The 26,918-nt window shown below is 47.3% G+C and overlaps 1 protein-coding gene across 2 annotated transcripts in view; it reads right to left on the bottom strand.

Moving 5' to 3' along the window:
* EVI5L (ecotropic viral integration site 5 like) overlaps positions 1–26,918 on the bottom strand; it is a 1,151,000-nt gene that overhangs the window by 482,848 nt on the left and 641,234 nt on the right. The gene's annotated exons all lie outside the window — the stretch shown is intronic.

The following is a 26,918-nucleotide window of genomic DNA, read 5'->3' as shown; positions in this document are numbered from 1 at the left end:
GAATCCGAAGGCCCAGCGGGATGCTCTCGAGGCCGTTCCGGAGCGGGCAACGCCGAAACCGGCATCGACGGCTTCGGCTGAGGCGGAAACTGCCATGGCGGCGTCGGAGCCGGCATATAGGGTATAAATGGAGCAGCAGGATAGGAGTGAGGGACACCTAGATTGAAAGCCAGAGGACCCATGGGACCCGAAGGTGCGCCAGAGGTCCTGGCCTGGTGTTGGAAAGGGTGGCTGGAAACCCTCAGGCTGGTCTTGTGGAGGGTTCGGATTCGGCTCTTCGGTAGGCGCGGAATCCACATCCACCTGAACCTCTTCCTCTTCTCGGGCCTGGGACGGCGCCGGAGACGGATTCGAAGCCGGAGTCGGCGACTGCACACGCGACGCCGAAGGCGAGGCCTCACCTTCAGGTTCAGAGATATCCAGCGTAACCACCTTAGAACGTACCTTCTTCTGTGACCTCGACCTCGAGCCCGACTCCTTACCGGAACGACGTCGGGACTCATGTCTCCTCTTCTTATGCTTCCTCTTCGACTTCGAAGCATGGTCTGAAGCGGACCTCGAAAACAATTCCTCTCGAGATCCAGACCTTGACTTCGACCTCGACCTTCGAGAACGAGACCTCGACGATTTTCCTTTTCCAGCCTTCAGCTTCGCTACCAGGAGCTTGGTCTCTCTTTCCCTCAGGGCCTTCGGGTTCATCTTTCCACAAGAGGAACATCCGTCCACATCGTGGTCAGAGCTCAAACACCAGATGCAGTCCTCGTGCGGGTCAGTAATAGACATCATTTTTCCACACTCCCTGCAGGGCTTGAAGCCGGTCTTCTTTGTCGACATCGTCAAAGAGACAAGAAACAAAGAAGCAGAAAGAGGTAACAAAAAGGCAACAAAGTACCAGTGGGCCTATTATAGGCGTCGGTGACGTGAGCGGAGTCGCGAGCGATGCCGTGTCTCTATGACGTCCAAGTCCACGTCGGCGCGAGGCTACGAAAAGAATTTCCGAATGTTGCTGACGCAAGGGGATATTCACAAGGTGAGGAATCCACACGGCAGATGTATCTGTCAGAATGTTGTTTTATTACTACAAGTATTGCTAAATTGTTTTTCTAGCTGTTTGTCCCTATTATGGTTAGAATTGTTTCATTGGGCTGCATAGTTACATATATGTAGGTTCATACATATTTAGTGTACAGGATTAAAAGTTTATAAACTTTAATTTCTGGGCATACACCTGTATATGTATGTACATATATGTTATTTTATATATACGCACGTGGGCAGGGATTATTCACTGCTTATGACTATTGATGAGTATCCCCTGGAAGAGAATTATTTTTTTCCCTTTTAAAAATATCTTCAATTGAATAACATTAGGCACTACATCTAAACTGACTAGAAATACCACTCATAAACCTCATTTAAAAAAGGAATAATAAAAGAAATGTAGGGCAATGCGAGTATGTAGGCTTCACAGCTAAAGTATTAACAATTGCCACTATGCCTTTAAGGACAGTGTTCCATCATGGCCCAGAAGTGATAGTTACATCAGTTATTTTGGAAACATTCATGAACATTTGTCAAATGGCGCCAAAGCTATTGGCAAACCAAAAAATCAGTTTCCTATGGAAATGTTTTCCTAACTATAACTACCCAGTGGAGACCACAGTCTGATAGGCCAACACTGAAAGCTGTAAAATGGTATCCTGTCCCTTTAAGATTCCAGGACCTTCCTCTACTCATGATGAAGTTTACTGCAACTGCCTCACAGTCAGTCTATTTCCAGCTCCTGTGAGTAGGATCTCAGAGCATATGTGAGTTTTCACACCTGTTTTTTGACAGATTTTTCCATCAATTTTGAAATTGTTTCACTTTCACACAACACTGTGGATGTTTTTCAGGTTAAAATGCCCTCCCTGTTTGAGAAGTGCCATTCATATGGAATGAAGAAGGCAATCTGAGATTCTCCTAAGTAGGAGAGATTATAGGCACCATAAGATGAAAAGTTTTTCCTTCAGAGCAGAGAGTGTCATTTATAGGTGACAAATATTACATACTAGTGAGAACCAACAATCCAACAGTTAGACAGACAAGCATCAAACTTCAAAATGTTTATTGTGTGATTAATTAAAATCATTCCAAAACCCTCCCTAAAGAAAGCAATAAAAAAGCTGCATAGAGGAATGTCATTATCGTGCAATAAAAATGATCAATGTACATCACTGTTTTATATTAAAAAAGTGCGTGGCAATAAAAATCAATTATTAAAATTATTGTTTTAACAATTTTAAAACTCAAGAAGCAGATTTGAACATGATGTACCCCTTGAAAGGTATTGGGGAAATTTAACGTGAACTTATATTTACTCTACGTCAGCTAGCAATAGGACAAGCATCATTGCTCCTAGGTTCTGTGGCATCTTGTATTTACATTGTTCCAAATGCATGACTACCATTGAGACCCTTGCAAAGGTGTAAAGAGGAACAATGGTGTCAAAAGATGAACATTTGTTAACTACTGAATTGATGCAGACTCTAGCATACAGTCAAAATCTTCCAAGGAGTCCCCTTCCAGAGAAAATCTCCCCTACAAACAATAGTGATAGAACCATCTCTGTCAGGATAGGGTGCTCACTTTAATCATTTTTCGGCACAAGGCCAGAGAAGGAGAATCACGATCACAAAAACCTCCTTGAGCTGAGAGCAGTTCATCATGCTCTAAAAATATTACTTCCATCCCTGCAAAAGAAGACAATAACGATTCAGACAGACACTACAACCGCCATGCACTAAATGAACAAGCAAGAGGGACGCAAGTTTCAACCACTGTCCATGGAAGTTCAGTCAATCTGGCTTTGGGCCCTAAGCTGGGATCTAGCCATAACCGCGATCCACATCTCAGGGGCTATGAACTAACTAGCAGACTTTCTTAGTGGGTCCTGACAATGAGATTTGAGAAGAAATCCGCGAAGAGTGACAATCACCCTTTTAAGAACTCTTTGCATCAACACAAAAGAGAAAAAGCCAAGACCATGCATCCAGTCAAACAGAACAGGCACCATGGGGACATTTTTGACAACCTGCTCAGAATATGTTCTTTACAACTTTCCCACAATACAGTTGATTCCCATTGTAATAGTGAAACTGAGAAAGTTTCCAGGAAAGATGATTTTAATAGTTTCAGACTGGAGGAAAGAAGTGGTGGTACGCAGACCTGCAGCAAATATTCATCAAGTAATACATGAGGCTGCCACCCAAACCCAATTTACTAATCAAACTTCAGGGGCAAGACAGACATCTAAACTCACATTGTTCAATTTGGCAGCATGGTTTTTTAAGTTAGATAGTATGGACCTCTAACTCTCCCCCTGATTTAAAAAGAGTTTACAAGACGCAAAACGTCCCTTGACAAGATCTCATTATACCATGAAGTGGAAACTATTCTGTCTGTTGTGTCAGAGCAATGGTCACAACCAAGTTATCGGTCAAGGGGACATTATATTACTACATCTAATCTTAGATACCTGCCAAGCAGTCCCTACACTAATTACATGAGAAGGATACTTTCCTTTCTCTTTGTTTCAATCTTGACAAGCCTAAAGCCTTGAGGAAATCAAATGAGCAATGGCCACCTTACACCGGGTTTCAGAACTTCTTTTTTTTTTAAATTCTTTTTATTGGAAACAAAGAAAATATGAGATGGGTGGCAATCGTCACAATCAAGGCTTTAATGTTGTTATACATTCGAGCGCAGGGAGATCCAGGACACACATAATAATAACAATATGGAGGGGTACACAAGCATATCAAAAAACATTCACAGTACAATCGGTTTGTCAATCAAGGCCTTCTGAGGGGGTTCGCAAATGTTCCCTCTGTAATCGTTCCAATTGGTCCAAATTTGTGTCCATTTCCGAGGGCAACCCCGTGCCTCATATACCGTCTTTTCTTGGATCATGCATCAGTCCATGTCCCGTTTCCAGTGGTCGATCTTAGGAGGTAGGGCCGCCCCCCAGAGCCTGGCAATGTTCCTTTTGGCAATCGCAAATCCCAGGGTGGCCCAGACCCTCCCACTCTGCGACAAGTCCGTGGGCTCCCAAATGTTTAAGAGGCACCTTTTACCTTCAAGTCTGACCTCCACTTCCCACACTTCCTGCATACATCGGGTAACTTGGGTCCAATAGTGCTGCAGCCTTGGGCATTCCCAAAGTATGTGGAAGAAGGACCCTACCTCTCCACATCCCCGTCTACAGAGCCCGTCTGTACTGCGGCCCATTCGCTGTAGTCTGGTCCCTGAAAGGTAAACACGATGCAAGATCTTTAATTGAATGAGCCGGAGTCTGGCTGAAATGGCCACCTCCTTAGGGGAGGCTAGTGCAGAGTGCCATTCCTCCTCATCTATTTCTAGGCCGTCAGTCTCCCATTTTCCCTTGAGGGGGAGCAATAGGTCTGGGGAATGGTTGATGATTTTCTTATATGTGAGTGATATGGCGTGTTCGGGACGATGACCATCGAGGAGTCTGTCCTCCAGCGGTGAGGAGGCAGGGGGCTGTGTTCCTGCCGGAATGTTGGCCTGAAGGGAGTGCCTGATCTGCGTGTACCTAAATTGTTCAGTGTGAGCCAGTTCGTATGTTCGTTGGAGTGAGACAAAAGGTGTAATCCCCTTCGGGCCCCATAGATCCTGGACATGAGATATGCCTATGAGGTCCCAGTTCCGGAACCCCTTGGTACGACTCAATCTTCCGAGTCTCTCAGAAACCCACAGGGGGGTGGCCATCGTGAGGGTGTCAGCCCAGCCCAGCCTACGTTGCACAATATGCCATAGCTGTACCGAGTGTTGCGTAGGACCCGTCAGCGGTTTGGAGTAAAGCGCCGCTTCGAAGTTACCGCCTGGTAAGAGCCAGCGGTCCACTCCGTATGCCGGGTCATCACCGGCGCCGTAAGTACACTGGTTAATGGCGGAAAGGTGTGCGGCCCAGTAATATTTGCGGATATCAGGGAGTGCTATACCGCCATCGAACCATCCCAGGGTCAATTTCTGTATGGATATGCGGGGCATGCCAGACCACAGCAGTTCCCGCTGTGCGGCCTCTATAGAAGCGAAGTAGGTATTTGGGACCAGGTCCGGGTAGTTTTGCAAAGCGTAAAGGAACCTGGGCAGCGCCATCATTTTGAAGAGGGCTGCCCGTACGAGGAGGGACAACGGTAGCCGCTGCCAAGAGGCAGCGTCTCTCTTGAATCACTGCAGAGGCGGGAGAAGATTCCTCTCGTATCTGACTTCCGGTTCTTTGGAGACGAATACCCCCAAATAACGGAACCCCTCGGTGGCTATTGTAATAGGGCAGTTCCGCGGTAGTATGGGAGCATCACCATGCAGGACATAAAAGACGGATTTGCCCCAGTTAATTCTGTAGCCCGAGTTCTTCCGAAGTTATTGATAATGTCCATAACCACTATGAGGGACTTGCGGGGTCTGGTGAGATAGAGCAGGACATCGTCCGCGTAGAGCGAGATTCTGTCCTCCCACCCATCGGTCCAGCGTATCCCCTTGAGGGAGAGGTCTTGCCTAATCCAAGCGGCCAGAGGCTCCAGCGAGAGGGCAAAGAGGAGGGGTGACAGGGGGCATCCCTGTCGCGTACCTCGTCCGAGTTCAAATACTGCAGAGATTTTATTGTTGACCGAGACCTGGGCCAAGGGCACTGCCTACAAGAGGCGCACCCATCCTATAAAGATAGGGCCGAATCCCATTTTGAGGAGGACAGCTATCATATACGACCACTCGAGCGTGTCAAACGCCATTGTGGCGTCAAGGGATAGTACCACCGCATCCTCCTGGAGAGTATGACAGCGACCCAGGACTCCGTGCAATCTGCGGAGATTGAGCGCTGTGTTCCGATATGGCATAAAGCCAGACTGGTCCGGGTGGACCAAAGCGGGGAGGACAGGTTTTAGTCTGTTGGCGCGGACTTTGGCCAAGATTTAGGCTCTGCATTGAGGAGGGATATGGGCCTGTAGGAGGCGCAGGAATCCCTGGGTTTCCCTACTTTGTGGATGGCCACTATTGTGGCTGTTCGTTGATCACGAGGCAAAATGCCTCGTTCCTTGCTCTCCTCACACATTTTCTATAAGTAGGGACTAAGGCCAGAGGGCGCAAGCTTATATATCTCTATTGGTGAGCCGTTGGGCCCCAACGCTTTCCCAGGGCGGAGGTCTCCGATCGCTCGGGATAGTTCCTCAACAGTAATTGGTGCCTCCAGGTCCTCTCTTTCCAAATCTGAGAGGGAGGGCATTTGGATGTCGGTCAGCAAGGAGACCGAGTCGTCCTCCGGTCTGTCCGAGCCCTTACTGTATACTTTCTGGTAATATGACGCAAACTCCAGGACAATGTCGCGGGGTTCAGTGATCACGCCACCAGTGTCCGTTCTGAGCTCCGCGACTATCCTATGTGCCTGTTGCTTTTTGTCTAGCCAAGCTATAAGCTTGCCCGCTTTGTCCCCTTGGTCATATATTCTGCCCTCTTTATCTCTAATTATGGTCTTGGCTGCATCGGTTACTAGGGCTCTGTATTCCGCTGCCTTGAGTTCCATGAGATGGATAGCTTCAGGCTCACCCTCTGCGTTAGCCCCCGCCTCCCGCTCCAACAGATCCCTCTCCATGTTTATAATCAGTTTCTCACGTTCAGTTCGGCGACCGGAGATCGCCGAGAGGGCCTCTCCTCTTAATACAGTTTTAAAGGCCTCCCAGAGGACCGTGGCCGAGGCCACCGTACCGTCATTTTCTGCGAAGTACCGATCAATGGAAAGGAGGAGTTTACGTCGGATGGGTTCACAGCGCAGGTACCACGCGTTTATCGGAGCAGTGCAGGCCTCTAACTTGTCGCCCATTGTGAGGTGGGCGAACGGCGGCGAGTGGTCTGAGATACCTCTCGCCAAGTGTGTAACCTCCTGAAGTGTTGTGTTGCTGTATTGCGGCGCCAGAATATAATCGAGGCGAGAAAACGATCGATGTGGTCCCGAGAAGAAGGTGTACTGTGTCGATCGCGGGTGTCGGGTTCGCCACAGGTCCAAAAGACCAAAGGCGTCCAGGAAGTCAGTGAGCCATCTGTGTCCGGGTGGGATTTCTCTGGGTGGAGATCTGTCTAGGGTCCCGGATACGACAGCGTTGAAGTCTCCCCCTATAAGGAGGCGCCCCTCGGGGAGCGAAAGGAGCAATCTACCTAGATCATGATAAGATTGTGTTTGTAGACCGGGTGGAATGTAGGCCGAGATGAGGTTGATCTTGTAACCCTCCCAGGAACCTGACAGCGTGGCGAAGCGTCCCAGGGGTTCAGAGTTTGATTGTTCGATGACTAAGGGAAAGTTACGCCGGAGTAATATGCCCACTCCCCGTGAGCCCGAGGTGAAGCCTGAGTGTGCCGCCATGTAGTACCCCCAGCGGTTCAGTGCGGGACATGTGTTTCCCAATAGGTGCGTCTCCTGCAGGAGCACCACATCAGGGAGGTGTCTTTTTACGAATTGTAAAACAATAGTGCGTTTGAGTTTGTCCCCTAGCCCGTTGACGTTCCAGCTTAGTACCTTTAAACTTTTATCCCACTTCATCGGAACTTGTACCCCCTAACAGAATCTCCCTCCAACCTCCTGCAGATGTGTGGAATCATGTTTCTGACCAGGGCCCTGCATGTAGTAGCTGAATTGTCGACAAGACAGTATGATACCAGGTGTGACATTGCCAAAATCTTGTAACTGAACCCCAACACTCCCCCACCCCGTCCACCCTCTCCCCCAACATCCTGTCCCCACCCCCCTCCCTGCTCCGTAGGTTTAGAACGACCCACATCCCCCAATTAGCAGAGTGCCTTTCGCCCTGAATTCACCCCGGAAGAGGAAGAGCCTACAACTCTAAGTAACTCGTCTTCCCTTCCTAGTGGACCTTCTGTAAGGGGAACGCAGTAGCCCCGGTCGTGTCCGCCCCCCCAAGCTCCCTCCCCCCCAACAACACAGTTGAACCATGGATGTACAAGTCCTGCAATAAGAATGTCTGACCCTCTAGGCCCTGTGTAGCAACCACATTCCCCCCAGTACATCAGTATACTTAAACATGGTGTTATTCGTTGCATTTCCGTTTACCACATAATAGTCGTGAGAGTCCCTCAGTTTCCGTCACCCTCAACCGCCTCAGGGGTGTCCCATCGAGGGCTGGCGGATCTAGATCTCCAGGAGCGCTGGCTCAGTCGATCCAAACCCGGTCTTCCATTCACAGATTCAGGGGATGCCACGTGTGTGTCCCGCCAGTTGTGTCCCTCGGCTCCCTTCCCGGTGGTTGGCGGGTATTTGTCCAGCCAGTCCTGTACCTCCGATGGCGAAGTGAAGAAGAAAGATTTGCCTCCAGCAAGGACCTTGAGTTTGGCGGGGAAAAACATCATGTACTTGATACCCCTGTCTCGGAGTGCCGCTTTCACGCCTGCGAAGGATCTCCTCTCTCGCTGGACCTGGAGAGTAAAGTCAGGAAAGAACCGGATTGTGGCATTTTCGTAGTGCAAGTCCCCTAATTGTCTTGCCGCTTGTAGGATCGCATCTCTGTCCCGGTAGTTGAGGACTTTTGCAATGATGGTCCTAGGTGGTGCTCCCGGTTTCGGCTTAGGGATGGGCGCCCGGTGTGCACGTTCAATCGTGAATAGTTTCGACAGACATTTAGGCTTGAGGTGATTGAGGATAAGATCCTCGATGAAGAGTTCCATGCTGGGTCCCTTAAGGTCCTCCGGCACACCTACAAGGCGGACATTGCCCCGCCGAGCCCGCCCCTCCTGAACATCGAGGCGGAGCGCCATCTGTCGGTGTTGGTGGACCAGGTCATCGACCCGTTGTTCCAGCCTTTTCGTCGATGTCTGCAACTCCCCAATGTCCGCTCTGTTGGCGGTGACCTTTTCGGAGGTTTTATTAAGGCCTGCGCGGAACAAATTGACTTCAATGGACACCTTGTCAATTTTGATTTCAAGGGTAGCCCCCAGTGACTGGATAGCCTCCATTATGTTAGCCAAGGACGGCTCCTTTTGGGCATGTTGTGCGTCCGTCTGTGTCTCCTTCCGAGGCGTGGTCTTCTGCACCGTATATTTGTCTAGTTTATTGGATTGCGTGGACGCACCAGGCTTGGGCCTCATGATTGCGCCACCTCTCCTCCCCGTATAGTCCGTGAAAGCGTGCAAGTAGTGTCTCGCAGGCAGGAAGAGGGGAGGGGGGAGAAGGGCGAGTGGCACCTCTTCCGGAGGGGTGTTGGGGATGGCCGGAGTTGTAGTGGCCCCCTCTCGCCCCCCGCTATGTCCGGAGAGGCAGTGGCGCAGTTCTAGGTCCGTAGCGTGTCTGCTGCAAGATGGCGCCGAGGCCTGGGTCCACGCAGTGATGCCTAAAGCACAGTGGGAGCCCCTCTATGGTCACATGGAGAGGGCAATAGAGTGTTTCAGGCCCAACTATCACCCACTGGGGCACCAGGGAGCGTCCGCAGGTCCGAAGGTGGAGATGCTTGAAATAGCTCACCTTGGTATTTGTCACCCAGCCAGTCCGCCGGGGCTGGATTTCACCTCCATGTATGGCCCGAGGGGAGCTGTATCAGCGAGGCAGGCCCAGAACGCTGTCACCCCGGGCCGTCGTTTTGTAAGGCCCCTTGCCCCCAGCTGGATACACGGGAGGCGGCGAGGTGATGGTGGGGCTCCGGGGCCGGCAGGTTCTATGGGTGATTGCCACTACTAGTGCTCCGACAGCTGAATCATGGGCGGTCCCGAGGAGTAATGCGGCTAGGCCCCAAAGCCGGGGCCTTTCCTGGCGAGACAGGCCGCTCACCGCACACTCCCGCTTCAGTCCCCGCCCCGGGTCGGGGCTCTTTAGTGCGCCGCTCCGTGTCGGAGAGTCGGATCCGGACCGGAGTCTGACCGGAGGGTGCAGCAGCTCACGGGGGTTCACGTGGTGCAGATTGTTGGCAGGGATTGCCGGATTGAGGCCGGATGACCCGTTGCTGGTGGCTCGGTCGCCCGGAGCTCCGGGATTAAGCGGCCATCTTGACCGGCGCTTAGCCACGCCCCCGGGTTTCAGAACTTCTAAACAGTTTATTGTTTGATGGATAGTTGTTTGCATTACTATGTACTATCATTTAAAAGGCAAGCCTCTCTTACACAAACCTAAAGCACACTCAACAGGGGATAAAGCAGCTACTACAGCATAGCTCGGGAATGTTCTAATTGCTGACATTTGTAAAGAAGCAGCTTGGAAATCAGTATATACATTTACTAGAGATGATTGCCTAGACTCAGACACACAGGCTGATGATAGGATGACTCCGGATACAATTTGAAACTTATTCAAGTGATCAGCAGTCTTACATTTAAGGGCAGCATTGATGTTTTCACAGTCTTACCTGTACCCAACAGCCACTTTATATCATTTAAATTAGCTTTCTACTCTATATAAGCATTTTTGACCATCAATGAAGATCCTACGATGCAGAAGAAAAGGTTACTTACTTGTTGTCATAGTTCTGTACCATAGGAATCATCAGTGAAGTCATACATTATTTGCCACCTCCCTGGCTGAGTAGAGTTAGATACTGAAAAGGAAAGGTTTCCTACCTGTAATCCAATGTATGGATTGATCTCCAAGTAGCAGCTTTACAGATCTCTGAAATTGTCCCACATCTTAATAGATCCATTGTAGCTGGTTTTCCCCTAGTTGAATGTGCTTTAGTCTTACCAGGGAGGGGTGTATTTATCTAACTGGTATCACAATGTAATGCAAGAAATTTTCCATATAGAAATAAACTGCTTTGAAGTGTAAAGGCCAGTACTAAGTGGGCCATAGTTTAGGAATTGATGGCCAGAGTCTCAACAGGAATGGTACATTTAGCTGTTCCCCTTACAAATACTTCATTGAAAGTATTAAGGTAATCAATCAGTGACATTCTTGCCAAAGGGGAGTGCAAAAGGGTCAAAGAGTAGTCCCTTGTCGAGGAGCATGTCTGAGGCGTGTGATGACATTAAGAGTGGTGATGTCATCGAGTAGTCCTGTTTGAGCCTGATCTTTCACTATGACATCTATGGCACCTTAAATTAAAGCAAGATCTTCTTGGAGACCTGGATCCTTTTCTAAATTGTCTCAATAGGAATAGACGTAGATGGTACCTGAGGGACCACTGGTGACTTCAACCTCTGTGGTAACCTTAGAGGGATTAGAGTAGCAGGAAGCACTGGTGAGAAACGCAGAGAAGACTGCCCTCGAGGTATTAGAGTAGGAAAGTGCCTGACGACAGGTGTGACATTTCTAGTATGCAACTTCCTCCTAGAGTACTTGGAGTCAAACAAGTGTGGCAATCTTTTTCTATTAAGACAACAGCCAATCCACTGCACGTCTCTGACACGGAGAAGCAGATGACTGTCTTGATGGTGGTCTCAACATTGACTAAGCGGGTCTTTTTGGTGTCAACAATGATGAAGGTGGTACTGATGTTGATGGAGGTGGTCTTAGCGATGAAGGAGATCTTGACAATGATTTGCTGTTTCTTCTTCATGTGGAGTTTGACGTGATGAATGTCTTGCTGTGAGTGTGTGGCTACAGTACCAGTTCTCGACGCTGAAGGCCTCCATGTCAAACAGGAGCATTGTCTTTTTTCTTCTCCTGTGCTCTTTAGATCTACCTTTTGGATAGTCCCTAAAGCCAGAGGAGTGTCTAGAGGTAAATGGAAACATTCCTGCTCGCCCTGTGCCCTACACCACGCCGCGCACACCCAAAAGCTGTGCGGTGTTGGGCGCCCTCACTATGCACTGCTAATTACCTCACATATTACATCACTCATGACATTCTATGACATCATAGAGAACATCACTGCAACATCTGAAATGACAATTGACGACAACACTGTCTATGGTGTAGCACAAATCATTGTTACTTTAGAGCACAAGTTATAGTTACTTAACATAACTATAAATGGTTAATTTCAGTGGCCTTGTTAGTTTAAAAACTGTATGTTTTAACTGACATTTTCACCAAACTGTACATCCCCTTTACCTTGTTTTTCAGTTAATTTCTATGGTTGGAAGGTTTTTCTTTAATATAAAGTAAGATGTTATAACAATTCCCAACTGTAACGTCAGTTTAACTTTTTCTATATAGATATATATATATATAATATATACACATACACACACACACACACATATATATATATATATATTAAGATACATTCACAGAAAAAAACAAAGGTTAATTTGACATTATAGTCAGGTGAAATGTTCAGTAACAATGTAACATTTTAAACTAAAAAGAAAACACAGATATTCACCAGTTATAGTTATCTCAAGTAACTATAACTTGTGCCCTAAGGTAACTATAGCTCACGCCTCCACAATACACAGTTTTTTCATCAATATTTCTATTGCAAATGTTGCAATGATATTATCAATGATGTCATATAAAATGTCATGAGTGATGTAATATGTGGGGAAATCAGCAATGCATTGCAAGGGGGCAAGTTATAGTTTTCTTAGGGTACGAGATATAGCTATGGCCCTCATCCCCGAGCCTTCATAGACCCCGGTGACCCCATTTCACGGGTCCTACCTTATTTAAAAGGGGAGAGTTGGCATATGGCTCCTCTACCCAAGCCTTCATAGACCCCAGGAGCCCCATCTCACAGGGCCTCTCTTTAAAATAAGTGGGTGCCCCAGTGCTCACCCACAAACAATACACGGGGGCAGCAAGGGGAGCCCCAGGGCCCCTGCAGCCCTCATAGTGAGGGAGCCAACATTGCTCCTACCAGGAGGGAGCAGCTGTTTTTTGCATGCTCCCTCTGGCAGGAGCAATATGTGTTCTATTTTCCTCCTGCGGACACAAGTCTGCTCCCAGCCGGTAGGAGCATTTTAAATCTCCCACTGGGTGGGGGCAAAGTTCCATGTTTGCTCCTGTTTGGCGAGAGATTTAAAAATGCTCTTGCCACATATATATATATATATGTCTTCCTGCCCGAGCTAGGGCAGGCAGGAAAACCACTATGTCCCTGGGGTGGGCTCCCCGGGACACAGTCATTGAGCCGGCCCCGGGGATGAAGTCCCTGGTGCCTTTTTAGGCTCAGGAGGGGGAGGCATAGGGAAAGTTACCTGCAGTAGACAGGTATAGTTAGGACCAACTTTTTTCACAGAGAAAGAGTTTTTTGTATTGCTAATAACTTTAGCGGCGTATCGTGAATCTTCACTAAATTTTTAAAACTAGTGTACTAGTTATTTTAGCTGCTTTCTGGAAATATTCAGGGTGATTCATCACCGAGGGCTGAGGAAAAGGGGGGGGGTCCCAAAACGCGTTCTCCTCATGCGCTGTGAAGCCTTGTATTTTTAACTTTGTTCTGCTTGCCTCTCTGCTGCTGAGTGCTAGCAGCTTTAAAACTTCATTTCCCTCGCTGACTACTAGCGGTGAGTGGCACACCTTGTGTTTTAACTTTCCTCCCCCACCCCGCCCTCCTGACTCCTCCCCCTCGGCGTCATCGCCTATTTAGACGGGCCCCATGCGTCAGCGCAGCGGACGAGCGCAGCGGGCGCGACGTAGGCGCGCCGGAGTCGCACCAGAGTCAAGCCCGTCTGCGCCCGTCCGCGCCAGGACGGGCCTAGGGCCTAGGGATGTGGATACTACCATCTCCTACTCATCCCCCGCCCTGATGCACCTTCGAGCTGCTGACTGCCCCCTATCGTTTGACACCTGGACGCGGATCACTACTTTAGGAATCACTGGTAATCTACCCCCCCACCTTGGCCCACTCACTCCTCCCACTTCCCTCACTATTCCTGAGTCGCAGATCCGCCTACTATATTTGAACACTCGTTCTTTAGTCAGGCATCAAACTGATATTTTCCATCTACTTACGACTGAAAGACCTGACGTTCTTCTACTTTCTGAGACCTGGCTTACGGACGACTCCCTCCCGGACATACTGGCAGCATTACCTCCTGACTACTGCCTGCTTAACACCAACCGCCATGGGGGTCGCCCTGGAGGAGGGGTCGCGGCGGTAATACGTAAGGATATTCAGGTTATCACCCCCACTTCCATGATTTTTCCCGAGGTAGATAATCTTGTCTTCAGTCTTGGAACTGAGGTGGGCGCTGTTACCTTTATGGTACTTTACCGCCCCCCACAATCCATGCCCTCTTTCCCCGCACTGTTTATTGAGCAGCTTGCTAGCATTGCTACCTCTTCTCCTCGCATAGTTATTGCTGGGGACTTTAATTATTGGTTTCAGCACAGGGACGCTGGCCCCCACGCCCTCGAATTGTTTGAAGGTCTCTCGAGCCTGAACTTCAGCCAGCTAGTCACCTCCCCCACCCATAGTGGTGGCCATATACTTGATCATATCTGGGTCTATGGGGTGAAGCCCTCCCACCCGCTTATTACACCTTGCGTGTGGTCGGACCACCGCCTTATCGATACCACCATCTCGATGGCTGGTCAGGTCAGGATCCCTTCGCGGGAGGGTGGCATGGCTCGTAAGTGGAAGGCCGTCGACTCTTCCAAACTGTTAACTCATCTGTCTCACACTCGTCCGCCTCCCCCCAATAACCCTGACATTAATGAGCTAGATGGGCAAGTCTCTAACTGGCTCATATCAGCCAGCGATATCTTTGCCCCACTAATCAAGTTCCCTCGCTCTCGTCATAACCATTCTCATAAATGGTTTACTCCACTCCTCAAAACTTTACAGTTAGAACTTCGTCAATTCGAACGTAGATGGAGAAGAGACCACTGCCCGTCAAGTAGAGATATCTATGTGGCAGCTCGTAATAGGTACAAATCTGCTATCTCTGCAGCCAAGAAAGCCTATGTCTCCGAGCGTATCCTGTCAGCTCCCTGTAAGTCGAAGGAGATCTTTAGAGTTCTGGACGAGTTCACGTCTGACGCCAGAACGCTTTTGTCCCAGGCCCCTACCCAGGAATCTTGCAATGCACTTAGCACCTTTTTTTTACAGAAGATTGTTTTGATTAAGGGCACTATCCCGGTCACTTCATTGGATGCTGTTCCCATCACACCCCCTCATAATGCTTTCTCTATCACCCAGCTTCCCCCACTAGACGCTAGATCTCTAGCCAACCTGGCTGCCCGGATCAAGTCTGGCTCCCCTGACGACCACTGTCCACCTTCCATACTTCGCGACATCTGCCATTCTCTACCCGACTGTATCCTTCCTCTGCTCAATTCTTCTCTTCTTTCCGGGACGGTACCCAGCTCCTTCAAGGAGGCCGTTCTAGTGCCTCTGTTGAAGAAGCCTGGAGCCGACCCTGCCGTCCCGGCAAACTATCGTCCTATCTCTCTCTTACCTTTTTTCTCAAAAATCTTGGAAGCCTATGTCACTGCCTGTCTCTCGGGGTTCATCGAGAGTTCCATCTTTCTCGAGGCCAACCAGGCCGGCTTCCGCCCTGGTCATTCTACGGAGGCTGTGATCCTGGCTGTCCTAGACACCTTGAGAGACGGAGCTGACAAGGGTACCTCCCAGGCCCTGGTTTTACTAGATCTGTCGGCCGCTTTCGACACGGTGGACCATAACATCCTTCTCCACCGTGTCGAACAGGCCGGCATCCAGGGCCTGGCGCTGGCCTGGGTGAAATCTTTCCTTATGGGGAGATCCCAGTCCCTCAGCCTAGGTACATTTAGGGCCCCTAGGGAACATCTGCCTTGTGGGGTCCCTCAGGGCTCCTCTCTATCCCCTCTTCTTTTCAATCTCTATCTTCGCCCTCTTCTCTCTTCTCTGAGGCAGTGGGACGTCCGCGTCTTCAATTACGCGGACGACCTACAACTAATTTTCTCTCTTAACTCTCCCTCTTCTATTCCTACTTTTCAGGCAGTCATGTCCCATATCTTTCAGTGGATGTGTCAGAACCAGCTGAAATTGAACCCCGGTAAGACGGAGCTCCTCCTGCCGGGTAGGAGCGCCGTCCACTGGGGTCCACATTTCTGGCCGACAGAGCTTGGCTCTCCTCCCTCCCCGGTAACCTCGGTGAAAAGCCTCGGGGTCACTATTGACGCTGGGCTCTCTCTGGGGCCGCAGGTGGGGACAGTGGTTTCCTCCTGCATGTTCCAACTGCGCAGGATCAGGAAGGTGGCCTACCTTCTTACTCCCGATGCCTTGCTTCAAGTCATCATGGCCCTTGTTCTCTCCCGCCTGGATTTTTCAAATTCCATCTATCACGGCTTGCCCAAATGCTCCATCAATAGGTTGCAAGTCATTCAAAACCAGGCGGCGAGACTGGCCCTCGGGATTCCGAAGTGGCAGTCCGCCAAACCCCTCCTTATCAAGCTACATTGGCTCCCGGTTAGCCTAAGGGCTGCCTTCAAGGTTGGCTGTCTTATTTTCAAATCTCTCTCTGGTTCCTGTCCCGCCTTTCTGAAATCCCTTATCTGCCCCTACTGTCCCTCACGTAACCTTAGATCACTTCACTTACATCTTCTGGTGGTCCCTCCTTTCAAACTCTGTAGATCTGGGGGTCGAAGATTTGCCTTTCTCGGCCCCAAACTTTGGAACTCTCTTCCCCTCTCAGTTAGGACTTCCGGTACTCTCATTCAATTTCGCAAATCACTAAAAACCTGGCTTTTCCCACAATCCCGCTAAATTCCCTCTGTTTCCTCAGCACCCTTTCAGCGCCATGATACCTCCGGTGACAGTGCGCTATACAAAATCCCCTTAACATAACATAACATAACATAACATGCAATCTCTATGGGGATTTTGCATTTTTTTTAAATAAGAAAACAAGTTACTTAGCTGTAACTTCAGTTATCCAGTATTGGTATCTTTCATAGATTCACATGCCTGAATCATTCCCCATCGCCGAGGCGGGAGTCCCACGGAAAATAAAAAAGCAGTGCAAAAAGCACATTATAGTAGTAGGCCCAAGAAAAAGGCCTGAGGCCTAGGTTGTAGTAGCCTATCTACCTCATTATGCTAAAAAAGACCAAAGTCTTTGCACCAACCAATCAGCTTACAGCACCCTCTAGAACCCTCTCTGCAGAGCCAGTTCTCCTCAGATTTTCGTAGCACAAGTGGGGAACAAGTATCCCGAATCTAGAGAACTGACTCTCCGGGGAGGAGGGTGGGTGCATGTGAATCTATGAAAGATACCAATACTGGATAACTGAAGTTACAGGTAAGTAACTTGTTTTCTTATCCAGTATTGGGGTATCTTTCATAGATTCACATGCCTGAATCAGAATAGCAAGCCGTAAGCCAGGCAAAAGGCGGTTGCGGATGGTGGGAGACTTATTGTTGTGCACCCCCATAAATTTATATGTAACAACCAACAATCACATAGTAAATTATCTATTAATAAGGCATGTCCAACTTCAAAATAGAAATCATGCAGTTTTCCACAGGAATGAATAAAATGAAATGAAATGAAAATGAACTTGTAAAGCGCATGGCTGCCCGAGAGCTTTCGGAACCTCGGATAGCTCGGAAGAAATATTAGCATGATATTAATAAACAATACGTTAACAAGTGCCTGTATATTATATCAACAACATACTGAATTGTATTCACAACATATGGAATAAGCAAATATTGGTACCTGCATATATCCCTTATGGAAACAGGTGACGTAAAACAGCTTGGCCCACTGCCGCATCATCCTGATTTGCTGATTGCAGGCAGTAATGTCTTGTAAACGTGTGAACATTCTTCCATGTCGCAGCACGGCAAATGTTCTCAAGCGTCACTCCTGCAAACAAAGCTGCAGATGCTGCCACAGCCCTTGTGGAATGAGATCGAACAGACCTTGTCAATGGTCGGTTAGCCTTGATGTGGCAGAAATGAATAGTGGAGGCTATCCATCTGGAAATTGTGGCTTTAGTGACCGCTTTTCCCAATGTAGTCTGGCCATACGCCACGAATAGTTGATCTGATTTTCTCAAGTTTTTGGTTCTCTGAAGATAAAACTTTAAGCATCGCTTAATGTCTAAAGAATGCAATGTTCTTTTCGCCAGGGTTGTAGGATTTGGAAAGAAAACTTTCAGTTTTACTGGTTCATTTAGATGGAATTGAGAAGACACTTTCGGTATGAAGGTTGGATTCGTCCGCAGAGTGACATACCCCTGGGAGAAATGTAAAAAGGGTTCCTTTATAGTGAAGGCTTGAATTTCTCCCACTCTTCTGGCGGAAGTTAGTGCTAACAGCAAAGCAACCTTCCATGTCAAGAATTTTAGATCAGCTTTGTGAATTGGTTCGAACGGGTGTTTCATCAGCTGTGAGAGGACTGTGTTAAGCTCCCATTCTGGTGGCGAAGGCCTTACTGGAGGATAAGCCCGGAAAAGACCTCTCATGAACTGTTTTATTAGCGATGAAGAGCATAGCGATTGAGTGTTATCCACTTTCCTGTACCTGGATAAAGCCGCTAAGTGGACCTTTATTGAGGAGAAAGAAATACCAGAGCGAGCCAAATGCAATAAATAAGGCAGTATTTTTTCTGCTTGAGCTCCAATAGGGTGTAAAGAGTTTGACGTACACCAAGCACAGAAACGCTACTACTTGAGACGATAAGTCTTTAATGTGCTCTGGGCTCTTGCTTTCTTCAGAATGTCTCGGCAGTCTTGAGGAATTTGGAGATGTTGAAATTCTAGGAAGTTAGGAGCCATGCGTGCAATTTCAGCGATTGAGGGTCTGGGTGAAGTATCTGACCCTCGTTGCGTGACAGTAGTGCCGGAGTTATCAAAAGCCTGATTGGTGGCTCTTGTGATAGTAGCATGAGCTCCTGAAACCAATACTGGCGAGGCCATCTGGGAGCAATTAGGAGAAGGCGGCAACTCTCCAACTTCATCTTACGTAACACTCGTGGAATCAACGGGATCGGAGGAAAGGCGCAAGCATAAATCCCTGACATCGCATGGACAGGGCATTCCCTCTTGATCCCTGTTGAGGGTATCTGCTGGTGTAATACCGGCATTTCTTGTTTTGTTGTGTGGCAAATAGATCCAACATCGGCTTGCCCCACCTCTGAAACACCTTGCTCAGTTGGCCGTTGTCTAGTTCTCACTCGTGGCAATCTGACGAGGACCTACTTAGTTTGTCCGCTAAGGTGTTGTAGAGACCTCTGACGTGCTCTGCCTTGAGAGTTATGTTGTGTACTGTTAACCATTCCCATAACTCTTGGGCCTCCTTGGACAATGTTGCTGATCTTGTCCCTCCCTGATTGTTTATATAAAACATGCTGGTGGTATTGTCCGTTCTGACCAGGACTGATGACCCTGCTATCCTGGGACGGAATGCTTGAAGAGAAAGAAAAATGGCTCTCATCTCTAGACTGTTGATGTGGCATTTTTTGTGTTGTTGAGACCATTTGCCTTGCACCTGTAAGTCTTGGAGATGACCTCTCCAGCCCTCCATGGACGCATCTGTCGTCAGAATTAAATCTGGAGGAGTTTGAAAGAACGTGAGCCCTTGTTTCAGATTGCGTAATTGTGTCCACCATTGAAGGGCCTCCACCATCCGGGTGGTGACTGAGATAGTGGCCTCGAAAGAGCCCGTCGCTTGCTGCCATTGACGATGTAACTCTTCCTGTAAAGGCCGCACATCCCCAGAAGGGATGCGAATAGGCGAACTGAAAGTGACCTTTTTCTTGATAGCTTTATGGCCAAAGCTTGTAGCCGGAGTTGTCGCTCTCGAGACAAGAATGCCTTGTATCCTACGGTGTCCAGACAAGCTCCTAGGAACAGTAGGTTCTGTTTCGGAATCCATTGAGATTTGCTCTTGTTGATCGTGAGGCCTAGCGATGCAAAGAGAGTGCGGCATACTGCAATGTCGGACTTTACTTTGGCCTTCGATGGACCCTTGACTAGCCAGTCGTCCAAGTACGGGAAAACCTGGACCTTTGATGATCGAAGAGCTGCCGCTACAGGAGCCAGGCACTTTGTAAAAATCCTTGGAGCCGACTTGAGGCCAAAGGGAAGGACTTTGAACTGGTAATGGGCGCCAGCTACAGTGAAACGGAGATATTTTCGATGTTTTGGGTGGATTGGGATGTGGAAGTATGCATCTTCCATGTCCAAGGAAGCCATATAATCTCCCTCGTCGAGGCAGTTGAGAATGTCCGAAAGAGTGACCATTCGGAAACCCTGCTTCTTGAGATATCTGTTGAGATTGCGCAGGTCTAGGATCGGTCGCCATTCCCCTGATTTCTTCTTTATGAGGAAAAAACGGGAATAGAAGCCTGTCCTTATCTGATGGATTGGAACCTTCTCCACAGCGTTCTTGAGAAGCATTATTTGAAACTCCTTGAACAATAAGTGAAGACGAGGGGGAGAGGACCCCTGGGCGGAGTTGTTGGAGGTTTGATGATAAACACCCACCGATCGGTAGTGATCTGTTGCCATTATTGTTGGAAGGCAGATATCTTCCCGCCTACGGGAAGGTAGGGAACTGAGGTTGACGCCCAACTGACCTCACTGTTTTTTGTGAGTGTCTCGGCCTTGATTATTTGTGCGCTTTCTTCCTCCTTGGCGAGAGAAACCAGTTAACCTGACTGGCGATAAGAGGATTGATAGTTCTGTCGATATTGCTGCTAGTATTGCCTGCCTTGTTGATAATAATTTCCTCTGGACGAGTAACCACGTCCTCTTGCGCCTCTGAAGGACCCTCTTTTGTACTGGAATGAGCCCAGTGATCTCGCAGTAATTGCTTGGAGAGCCTCATCGATATGTTTCCCAAACAGGGACTCTCCGTCATATGCCATGTCAAGTATTTTTAATTGAACCTCTGGCCTAAAGGTAGTGGCCTTCAACCACCCTTGACGTCTCAAGACCGCCGCTCCTGCCAACTGTCTGAAATTCGTATTCGCAACATCCAATGCACAGTCAATAGATTCCACAGCTGCCCGTTCTCCTTCCATCAGAATCTTACGCGCTTCTTGCCTCTTGTCCTCCGGAATCAGATCTATGAAACCAGCCATTTCGGACCACATTTGGCGATCATAGCGCCCTATAATCGCCAAGGAATTCGCCGCTCTGATGGAAGCCGCAGCCATCGTGGAGAATTATTTACCAATAAGGTCCAAACGGTGCCCCTCCTTATAAGGTGGTGTGAAATAGGGGTGGCTGGGTTCTTTGACCTTTGTTGTGCGGCCTGTGAAATGACTGAATCCGGATGCGGATGACCAATGAGGCATGCAGGACTACCGAGTGGGGCACGATATTTCTTTTTTAATATGTGGTAACACAGCAGGCACAGAAGCGGGATTTTTCATCACCTTGATGCCCTCTTGCCAGATGTAGTCAATAATCGGAATGGCTCTAGACACCTTCCTAGTTTCTTCCTTGAAATCGTGAAGAAAACATTCCGTTTGCTCCACCGTCACTGGGAGCTTAAATCTATTTGCTGCTCTCTGCATAAGATTGTGGAATCCCCCTACATCTTCAGGTGGCGAGTCTGAAGGTTGAGGCGTTGGGGGGGATGGCATGGGGATAACGTAGTCATCCCACGGATCCGCTGGAGGCACGTTAGGTAACTCTCCTTCCTCTACTTCTTCATCCGAAGAAGTGTCCGGGGTGTGTGTAGGCAACTCAGGTTTCGGAGCGTCTATGACCGGAGAAAGTGGCGGAACTTGAGGCGGAGGAACCGGAGCAACAGGTTGAGGCATTTGCGGCAGAAAACGCTGTTTATTATCTGCAAGCATAGCCTGTAAGTCCTGAATAAGGTTAGGCGGTAAATGAGTGACATCTGAAACTTTAGGCCGTCTTTGCTGTTCCGTAGAATGAGGCACTACAATGTCTTCCTGGTAATAGTGCCCTGAATAAGTATCGTCTTCATCCTCATCCTGGCACTTAATAACGAGTTCGGATGGATGGCGAGCTACTCCAAAAGCTCCCTCATTATCGTCGTCATCAAATTCTTCTTCCTCATCATCAGAGTAAGATTCTAGAAGATGAGAGGGCATAAGCGGTGACATATAAGAACATTGTTGCCTCTGGTAAGATACCAGTTGAAAGGTCTTTATTGAAAGGGGGGTAGAAAAAGCCTGCTTCACAGCGATAGGCTTAACCAAAGCTGAATCCATTGGTCTTGATGGCACCGGTGACAATGGTGCAGTTGGCAAGCTGTAAAGATGTCGTCGTCAACGGGAGGATCATCGTCGTCGATAGCATTGCCGTCGACGGGACAGTCGTCGATGGACTCAACGTCGACGGGACCGTCGTCGATAGGCTCGACGTTGATGGAGCCGCCGTCGACGGGACCATCGTCATCGGGCTCGACGTCGACGGGGCAGCCGTCGATGTCGTCGGCGGGATACGCTTCTTCGTCGACGAGACAGTCGTCGACGATGGCGTCGATGACTTCGTCGACGGGATCTTCTTAGTCAACAAAAGCTTAGTTGACGATGATGTTGTCGTCGACGGGTCGTCTACGAGAGCCTTCTTAGTCACAATACATATTCTCGTAGAAACAATAGGAGAAGTGATAGCAGTGGTGGAGATCATAGCCATAGAAAAAGAGGTCGAAGTAGAGATAGTAGTCACTGGTGAGGAGACAGCAGAGCTCTTACTCACGGTTTTCTTTGAAGAATCTTTGGTGGGTGAGGCTCCAGAGACAGAATGTGGAGATCTCTGTGAAGAGCCTGAAGTGGAGTGGGAGGCTTTAGCATGCTTTCTCCCCTCACTTGAATCATCCTCTTTAGACCTCGCCCTTTTGCTGGAGGTAGAGGCCTTGTCATCGTCATCCGTAGAAGAGGATTTCAGCCACAAAAGGACTCTGGCCTCCCTATCCCTTAAGGTTTTAGAAGGGAAGGTGCGGCAGATTTAAAAAAATGTTGCCTCATGTTTAGGTTAGCGACAATAAATACAGTCCTTATGTTGGTCATCAACATGGACCCTTTTCTTTTCGCAGGTTCTACAAGGTCTAAACAAGGCCTTCTTGTCAGACATCCTGAAGCTCTGAAGAAAAAACTGAGTCAAGACTCAGGGAGACTCCCTTCCACACGACGTGCGGTGAAAATCTGAGGAGAACTGGCTCTGCAGAGAGGGTTCTAGAGGGTGCTGTAAGCTGATTGGATGGTGCAAAGACTTTGGTCTTTTTTAGCATAATGAGGTAGATAGGCTACTACAACTTAGGCCTCAGGCCTTTTTCTAGGGCCACCTACTATAATGTGATTTTTGCACTGCTTTTTTATTTACCGTGGGACTCCCGCCTCGGCGGCGGGGAATGATTCAGGCATGTGAATCTATGAAAGATACCCCAATACTGGATAACTACAGGACGATTCGCTAAAGGGATTTACCCCAAATTTGGCAGAAAGCTAGCTCTTGGTCTAGAAAGAGCAGTTTTTGTAATTTTGTGTAAAAGCGGATCCTTCCCAGATCTACCTGCAAGGGATTCACAGGTACCCTCAGGGGATTTGCAGGTACCAGTCGGGGATATGCAGCTACCTGCTGGGGATCCAAAGGTCTGGTAAAAAAGCAAGTCCGATTGTCTGTCGGGAACCCGAAAGGAAATTTGCGGCCGCTATTTTGTTTCTCAGTTGGACAGGGTGGGGGATTTAAAAAGTAAAAAATAACAGACGGGGAAAGGATAGAGGTACCCAGAACCCATAGGAGACATAGAAGTGTCCGTGAGGGACTCTCCTCGTGGTTAAAAAACGGCCCGATCTGCTTCCTTTTTGGTTGAAACAAGGATCCACCATGGGCCTCAGAGTGACTCCCGCCCCCTGTCTAAATCCCAAAGGCCTTCTGTGGCACGGGGTTGGATGTATGTGGGTAAGTTGGCTCAACCCACGTCATGCACGGCAGTGGTTGTATTAACAAACGGTAATTATATCAAAGAGTAACATTCACTGAAAAAACAAGGTTACAGGGATGTTATAGTTTGGTTGACATTTTACCCACACAAAACCATAGAAATTCAGCAACTATAGTTATACTTATCTAAAGAAACTATAACTCATGCCGTTAAGTAACTTTAGCAAGTAAACTAATGACATACGTCAATAGACCCTTTCCGCACTACCTTCAGCAGAAATCCATCTGCTACTTTTATTCAAAATTAAGATCCATATGCTTTTGGTATTTTCAACAGATTTATTCGTGAGATTTTTTCTCAAAAAATGTGGTGAACGTTTTTTCTTTTTGTTACAAACAAAATATTCGTTGCTTCCTTAGTATATAATTTGCACAGTTGGTTAGGTTGTGACAACTGACATTCATTATTTAAAAAGGAAAATTTTCCTGTCCCAATGCATTTCGGGATGCAAATCCCTTCATCAGGGGCACTGTAAAACAATTTGAAAAACATGTTTAGCCTCAGGCTGTTGGCACACTTAGTTGTCCATAGGTTAGTTAGATACTCAATTTACTGTATACGACATTCTACAATTGATGTCATTTTCAGAATGAAAAAGAATTATTTAAGAAAAGACTATATACAATGCAATATTCTTTGCACATATGCACAAGCATGTGCTTATAATCCCTCAGATTGTTTGCGTCCACCATTTCCTAAAATATGTATTTGACCAAGGTTTTAAGAAAACATAAAATGCTATATGGTAGATGGTGCTAAACAAAGTAAACCACAACTTATAAAACTCTAACGTGGTAGCTGATTGAATGCTGGAATTGTGAACCACCATGAATTACACACTCACCGTAGTTGTTCACTATCATGTGATGCTTTGGGGGAGTTTCTATGATGGAGAATCGAAAAGATGTTCCAGATAACGCCTAAAAAATTGGTAAATACTTTGATTAATTGAATGTTCCTATTAAGCACTTACAAAATGAATAAGGACTGAGAAGCTTTTTATCATACCGTGGATGAGGAATACTGTGGAGTAGGATAGTCTTTGTAGTTAAGCTTGAAGCGGTAACTGTGAAATAAACACACGCGAATAAGACATTGACTGAGCTATAAATGAGATTTTCAACGAAAGCTGTGGCCGAATGATGTATTACCTGATTGACCGTGGGCGTTTCAACAGAGACTTTAAAAGACAATCGCTCGTGGTTGATGGCGGTATTCCTGTATTATAAGGAAAATATAAGAGTATGTGAGCATGCTGCTAAACCTCACTGTAGTTTAATGAAAAAACGTTTCTAAGTCTAAAGTACCTGTTAGCAGCTGACGATTTCAGGCTACTAGCTGTGCTGACGATATTTCGGTAAGCGCTTTGATTATGGAGTACTGTGAAACACGAACAAAATAAAATATGGATATAGTTGCCTAAATGCAGAATGTAACCGTAAATATCTGAAGCCTAAGTAAAAGAATTACCTAGCGGGAGCTCGAGGAACAAATCACTGACGGGTTGGTTCAATGTGCCGAGTTGGAACGTTGAGTAATGATACAGCAATGAATAAACTTGCAAGTCTTCTAAAAAATACAATGTAGAGATAAATTCAGGATATAGTTACCTAAATACCAGATGTGACCGTAAATATCTGAAGCCTAAGTAAAAGAATTACCTAGCGGGAGCTAGAGGAACAAGTCACTGACGCGGTGATTAAATATGCCGGGTTGGAACATTGAGTGACGATACAGCAATGAATAAACTTGCAAGTTTTCTAAAAAATACAATGTGGAAATAAATTCAGGATAAGTATTTAAGCTGTACTAGCGGGGAACGTGGTACTGTTTACTTTCAATGACGTCAATTTCGTACCTGCTGAAGGAAACTGCGCGCAGGTTCTTTCGGCGGTCAGGGTTATGTGTTCACACAGCGTTCACCGGGGTCTCTCCTTCCTCGTGGTTCAATATGCCGGTTTGGAACGATGAATGACGATACAGCAATACATGAAAGAACTTGCGAGTTATCTAAATCACAAATACCATGAAGAGATGCGTTCAGGATATGTATTAAGCTTACTAGCGGGGAACGTGGTACTGCTTAGTTACAATACCGTCAATTTAGTACCTGCTATAAGAAACTACTCGCAGACTCTGTCAGCGGTCAGGGCTCCGTGTTCAAACGGCGTTCTTCCGGGGTCTCTCCATAGTGGACAGTGTGAAAATAGACGACGGACTACGGAAGTGGTCCGCTTACTTTAACAAGGAACCGCTATAGAAATAGAAGACGGGATTCCCCGATCGGTGCTAAGAAGGTCGACAACAGACTGCTGGAGTCTAATCTGGTGTATAATGTTTACTAAAACTAAAACATTGAATAATGTTGAGAAATTCTGACGTGGGGCAAGCGCACTTAGGAAAATTAAAGGATGATAGTAATAAATTGATGTGGTGGGTTATTAATGCACAAATGGTGCGGTATGCATTAAACTGTATGCGATGAAAACAAATGCCTAATGGGAAGTAGACTGTTAACATAAACAAATGCTGAATCATAGAAAAATACTAGAATGAACGTCTGGTGGGTATTAGTTGAGACGCAAACCTCAAGAGATAAAATATAATAAGAAAACCATAAGATCACTCACAATGAACAACCAATGTTACGACTAGGATAGTTCTATGAATATTTGCCAATACCAATGTTGAATGTGAGTGGAGAATATTGCTATCACAAGAAGCTGAGTCGTCAGCTTAATATAATATAATAATTAGCCCATGGTACAATATTTATCGTTACCTGTGGAACTAAATCCTGTGTTATCACTTTAAGCATATTTCTTATCTAATGAAAAAGGAGGTGGATACATTCATGTTTAGATCATTTATAAGAAACATAACATATCAATTTTGTCATTGAGTCCTTTTGGAGTTTGGGTTTGTAAAAAATCGATCCACCAAATCTCTCTACGTGATAACAAGTTCTCGTTATTCCTGTCCGGTTTCTGTTGAATCTGCTCCAAAACTTGAAATCTTAGTTGGGGGATTGTGTGCTTCATTTCCGTCCAATGAGATACCAAGCTTGAGGTTAGAGTTTTGTTGCGTATTCGACTTTTGTGTTCGGTTATTCTTACTTTTATCTTGCGC

This window comes from Lissotriton helveticus, chromosome 1_1 (genome assembly GCF_964261635.1).
Source record: "Lissotriton helveticus chromosome 1_1, aLisHel1.1, whole genome shotgun sequence".
Classification (NCBI taxonomy): Eukaryota; Metazoa; Chordata; class Amphibia; order Caudata; family Salamandridae; genus Lissotriton; species Lissotriton helveticus.
The sequence above is the reverse complement of the archived record's forward strand: the minus strand, read 5'-3'. Positions and strand labels throughout refer to the sequence as shown.